Genomic DNA, 6,321 nt, shown 5'->3' with positions numbered 1-6,321 from the left:
GTGCGCGAGCGGCGGCGGCTGCGCCGCGCGCGGAGAATCCATCCCCGAGCCCGCGAGCGAGAGACGGCACCGCCCCCTTCCCCCCCACCCCCCCCCGCGCTCCGCGCTGCCGGCCGGCCGGCTCGCCATCGAGCTTCTCGGGGAGCCGCTCGCCACCCCTGCCGGCTGCGCGCGGGGCGCGGCGCGGGGGTCCCGCAGCAGCCGGGGGCAGGGACGGGCGCATGACGTCATCGCTAGACGTTAACGGTGAACAGGGCCGCCGCTGACGTACTTCTCCGAAACGAGAAACAGACCCTTTTCGTTGGGGTTTTGTGAGGGGGAAATCCTCCCTCTCCCCCTTCATCCGTTCAGGCGACAAGCTAATGTGGGGTTTAAAATCCCTGAGGTTTAAAATCCCTGAGGTGGAAGTGCTCCACCCCACTAATTACTGCTTTCCCCCCGTTTTCCCGCCGGGAAGTGGGTGTCTCCGATAGCCGGGACACACCTAGTGGGGAGAAAGCTAATAAATACCTGGGAGCAAAGAGGGGAGTTAATGGGAGGTGCATATGAGGAACTGGAACAAAATGGGAGAAGGGTGTAAATAGCTGAATTTGTTGTCCACAATGTATGCATGCTGGTGTAGTGCTTCTTATAAAATTTATATATCTGTGCTTTCTTTCATTTCAGTGGTATTTCAGCAGCTACGTTGGAGTTTTCAGCTCAAGCATCCAAAATGTGTAGTAGTCCTTTGAGAAAACTTACCTTTTTAACATTTTTGCAACTTTCATTTACCGTAAAAAGCTCTTAAAAATTTTATAGTCCTTTTTTCTATGCTGTGATCTGTAAGTGGTAGAGGTATGCTCAGTGAAGCTTGGCTGGCATAGGAATGTCTTGTAGGACTGCAAAGTCGTAGTATAAAGTCAGTGTTGGACTGGAGCCGTGAGGAGCCCTGGAAGAGCCAAGGAAGATCCTGTCTGGCACAGCATGAGTCTCGGGACCCTGCTCGAAGCCTGGTGGAGGAAGGCTAACAAGGAGGCAGGTGGCTTCCTGATTTTCAGACATCTGATCTTGACAAAAATTAGTTACATGTTAGTATTTGGGTAGGGAAGGATCAGCAGAGCTTTGCCCTTCTACCTTTCCTAACTGCAGTAGCATTAAATGACATGGGCCAGTTATAGATGGTAGTTTGATATCAGAGACAGTGAAGTTGCCTTTCTTAACTTCTGCTGGCGTAATTCCCCCATAAAGGGTAGGGGGAACTTTCATTCATTTGTTGACGTTAGCTTTTTAAAGGCAATTTATAATACATGGGACAAAAGATCTCAGCAGGCCAGATTTGGAGGAAAAAAAAAAAAAGAACCCATGCTGTTTCTGTGAACCCTTGCGGTTAGGATGGCTGTATTCAGTATATCGAGAACTCCTGATTTTGGAAAAAAAAAAAGTGGTAGCAAAACTGAGCTTTTGTTTGTTTTGTCAGATGTAATGGGGTAGTTCTTTGTTACTTCTCGCAGAATAGTGGTAACTATGGTCCTCTGCAGAAGCACAGTCTTTTAAATCTAAATTGACCATCTTTTAACAAGAGAAGGCATAGAATAGCTTTGACAGAAGAGAATTTCCTGTGGATAGAAGGGTCATTATCGACCCTGTATACAGTCTTTTTCAAAGCAATGTGAGGTGGAGGGAGATAAGCAGGTCAAAAAAAAAAGGGAAAAAAACAGAGGAACAGCATACAGACTAAGGAACTAGAGAATGGAGAAGTGAGATGGAGCTCAGAACTAACATGTCGTAAAGAGAGAACAAAGAAAACAAAGTGATGAAGAACCTTGAGAAAGGTCCTAAAATACACTGAGATGGTGGAATCTTTGTTTCATAATTGCAGTAATCTTTACAGTTTGTGATGCAATATCTCACAGAACCAGGAAGTAGTAGCAATTAACTGAATTCTCAAATAGATACCTGCTTTATCAACATGCTTTTTAGAATTGCATTTTTTAAAATTTTATAAACTTATGAACTACATTAAAACACAGTTACCTTAAGCTTAATTTTGAGATGCATAAATTGTTGTCTAACCAACCTGCATTTTAAGGTAAACTAGCCTAGGCCTAGATGAGTTTGCAAAGTCAGGTTATTGTTTATATTGGTTTTGTAGTCCATGTTAACTCCTTGTAGTCACTGTGGATTAGTATTTAAGAACTAAGCTTGTAATATCAACCTACTTATAACTGGTGGTGTATCTAGCACTTTGCCAGTGATTCAGTATTAAAAAAAAAAAAATTAACATAAATGCAACTGCAAAATTCAACTGTTACATGTTAGGGGAATTTGAGAGTAAAAACTGCTAGAAAATAAGAGTAAGCCATGTAGATAGATGAGTGGAATGGCCAAAAACATTTAATTACAATTAGGTAATATGTATGATGTAGCTGTGAAGTGAATTTCAGTGCTATTCACCCCTATGAACTGTTGAAATAAAGCAAGACATTTTGTACTTCCTACAAGGTAGTGGTTAAAGACATCTATGATCACTTCTATAAAATGATCAAACATAACCTATTTTAAGTCTCCTGGGTGAGTGTTACTGTTTGACTTGAATTATTTCCTATATAAACTCATAAACTTCCTCATAAACTGGTTGTTAGAAGTAGTAAAATGGAATCCCAGGCCTTGAGTGTTTATAGTCTAAACAATACAAGGAAACGCAGTGAATTATGCTCTTTTTTTGAAATAATCTGAGCATATATTATAAATTATAGTATATTGATTTAGTGTGCCCTGTTCTCACAGTCTTCTGCCTTCGAGTCAAAATATGCAATATGGTGCTTTTGCATAAAATTTCGACTTTACAACTGTGGAAAGAGATTATACGTTAAATGAACTTCTCAGACAAAAGTGCAGGAAAATAGCAGTACTCTTGAAATGGTGCTTTCTGTTGATTTGGAGGAGCTGAAAGTTACATAAAATGAAACTACAAAAATATGTATGCACCTCACAGCATCTAGCTTTCTTTGGTCTTGCACATCCTTCCTTTAAGTATTTATACTGGGACTTGGCAAACTTTCATGGCTTATCCAAGGTCAGTCAGTTAATAAGTAGCAAAACTGAAGACAGCCAAAGAGTTATGACTACAGTACTCTGATCTAGAAAGTATACGTAACAGCTATTTATAGTGATAGCTAATGGTGCTTTTACAAAACAATAAATATTTTGAAAATTATTATGCATAATTTATATTAAAATGAGGTGATTGTTCAACCTATATTAAAATCAAGCTGCATACATTTGTGTGAAAAGGGAGAAGATGTAAGGCAAAAAGGAAGGTGCAGATCCTCAGCCTTTTCTAAAACTGTCTTAAGCTGCCATAACTGATCATGCAGTGGTAGAAAAACTCTGGAAAAGGTGAATTCTTCTTTGAGGGCTTAGCATAATAAAGCTCAATATAGGTTTACTACACGCAGCAAGTGCTGCCCAAAAATGAATGGCACTGGCTCGTGTGAGGGATGACAAAACATCTGAAGATGCACAGATTTTTTTATATTTTTCTCTCAGTCTCCTTTGACAGTGGAAAGCACATGAAATCCAATCATGCATTAAAATTGTCTTTCTAAGGGTAGTTCCGCATGTCATCTCCTGTATGTGAGCTTTCTTCTCTATATTTTATGAGGCAGTTTGCATCTTGATGCAGCAGCACAGCTAAATCCAACTTGTTAATGTTTTGATTTAAAGCATTTTCACTGAGAGGCAGGCAAACAGAAAACTGCTGTTCTTGAGGTGGAATGCCAAACTTTTCTTCATCACAGGATGAGACACTTAGGCTGTGGTTCTTGAGGCATTTGAAGAAAATGGGTCAACATTGTAAGAAGACCACAAGCTTGTGCTTTTTAAACTTAAAAATATCACAGGACTCTTGTATTTTTAGCTCTCGACCAGCTAGTTTGCTTCCTATTGTAGTTCATGTGATGATCTTGTGTCTTCTCTGAAAGAAACTGCTGTAAGAGTTGTTTTTTCCCCTTTTTTACTGTTATTTTTTTCAGAATTAGGGCTTGAGTGTATCACATGTTGAAATAAAATTACTATCTATTTATATATATTGCAAGTATATACATATTGCATAGTTTACTTTTGTTGCTGTGAATAATATTAGAGAGTAATATAAATGCTACATTTCTAGGCAAGGCAAAATTATATCTATTTCCCAACAGCACTGTAATATTTTCATGAAAGAAAACACCCTCAGTTGTATTTCACAAATGTGATTATTAATTTGTATTAATAAAGAAAATTAGAATTTGGTTTCTGCTCACCTGTGTTCTATTTATGATAATATAATTGCTGATTTGGATAAAATAGATCAGATACCAGGCATGAAATTTAATACTCTATAGGCCCCATAGTAGATCTCTACAAAGGAATTGAATTTGCTTATTTTAGAGAAATGCTTCCTTCAAAAGCATTTGGATCRCATCTTTAACGAGCAAGAAGTAAGGAGCAAAGCAGAAGAGATAATATTAACGGTTAAACTGACAGAGAGTCAGTTTTTGATAGGTTTCTTTACTCCTTAGGGGAAGGGTGTAATCTAAATGTTCAGGACTATATTTATTGTAGTGAGCAGGATGGCAAAAGTTTCTCTGTTCTATTGGGTTAGACCAAAAGTCCGTCCACCCCAGAATCAAGTCTCCACAACAAGTGGTAATAGATGCCCCAGAACTGGAAACAGGACAGTTGCAGAGCAATTGTTTCCATGGTATTCCTTGCAAGTAAATGGTTTAGAGGTGTCCAGAATTCAGCCAAGATGTTTAATAGCTCTTGATGGAACTATGAACTTGTCTAAGCCCTTTTGTGAGCTCAGCTGTACTCTGAAACATCAGCTGCTAAAGATTTATTTTGAAAGAGTTTCACAGTGTGCTTCCTGTCCACTTTTGCTGTTATTTTTGAGATGCTGAGGTTAAAACATCACAAATTGGATACATTATGAGTTATTCTGTGATACTTCAGATGATTTCCATTTTGTGCTCAGTTCTCTTCCATGTAGTTGCAAATACTTTGTTTGTATTTTTGACTCATTCTGAGCTGGTTAAATGGGTGTTGTTACCTGTTTTACCTTATATGATAGGATTCTAAGAAACTTCAACACTTTATATTATTTTGAATAAAATTTATGCTCAGTAGTAGGAAAACAGCCAGTACTTACAAGAAAAAATGTTATGCTGCAGATGTATTACATGCAGAAACCACAAACATTTTTGCAATGTAGCTTTTTATCAAGCATTATTCTTCATAGCTGTAGAAAATGAACTAGGATCCAGAGCTTTTTATGCTGTGTTTCTGCTGAACATTACTTAGAAATATTAGCTAGTAATAATATTACAAGCTAGTAAAAATACTTGTTTGGGGAAGTTATCACTTATTTGAGTGTCTTTACTCTGCTGATTTACCATAGTCAAGAAAACAGGAATTTTAACTGGTGGTGGGATTTCCCAGACTGAGGATATGACTGAATTGCTATCACTTAATTATGTTCAATAGATAAATAATGATCATAATTTCTTTAAAAGAATTAAAAAAACCCCAACATTTGGAAGCTTATCCAAGGAAAACTAAAAGTAGATGAAAAGCAAACCTTCAAAAGCATTCTGAATCCCAGGTTTACCATGCTGCTGAGAACAATCATAAGCCTAACAATCATGCGTGTTGACAAATAGGAAATCATTTGAATACTGTAGCTAGCAGAATTGCTTGTGTGAGTAACTGCTCTCTGTCTTGAGATTCAATCCAAAAATTAGGCCTCAAAGCAGTGTCTAACATGATTTTTACTTATACTAAATAGTCCTGTAAAAGCATCTTCCTAAAGGTCGAGTCAGGGAGTTTGCTCAGTACAGGACTAAATTAGTATTGGATGTAATCTGATCCTGTATAGCCAGGAGAACATAGAACAGCTATTTGTGCTTGGGTACATTAGTGTATGAATAATCACGATGATTCACTGAGGCTAATTGCAACATAAGGTACTATTCAAAGTGAATTGCAGTATTGCCCAATATGGTAATAGTTAACTGATCCCTAGCTACAAATGCATAATATTCAAGATAAGTCAGGTAACCTCATAAGAAAGGCCTAAAGCAAAGAAATAAATGTTTCCATATTGATTCTTACAGTATTAGCAGGGGAGACATACTCTCTATATAGGTTTCTATATATAGAACATGGAAATGGATTAAAATGAAAGCTATTCTGCAGGGAAATGCAGGAGGAAAGTTTCTTTAAGAGAATACTGTTTTTCTCATCTTGTAGAAGTACCTATAGTCTTTTCAACACAGTCTCTTTTAAGTGACACCAGAAAAA

At 38.1% G+C, this 6,321-nt stretch overlaps 1 long non-coding RNA gene across 1 annotated transcript in view; it reads left to right on the top strand.

Annotated features, from left to right (window-relative positions):
- Positions 1-4,271, top strand: part of LOC112977117 — a 5,316-nt gene extending 1,045 nt beyond the window's left edge. The window contains exon 2 of the long non-coding RNA XR_003257339.1: positions 667-4,271. This is a non-coding gene — a long non-coding RNA (uncharacterized LOC112977117). The remainder of the gene's footprint in view (positions 1-666) is intronic.
- The last annotated feature ends 2,050 nt before the right edge of the window (positions 4,272-6,321 follow it).

Source organism: Apteryx rowi, unplaced genomic scaffold (assembly GCF_003343035.1).
Source record: "Apteryx rowi isolate R43461 unplaced genomic scaffold, aptRow1 scaffold_8, whole genome shotgun sequence".
Taxonomy (NCBI): Eukaryota; Metazoa; Chordata; class Aves; order Apterygiformes; family Apterygidae; genus Apteryx; species Apteryx rowi.
The sequence above is the reverse complement of the archived record's forward strand: the minus strand, read 5'-3'. Positions and strand labels throughout refer to the sequence as shown.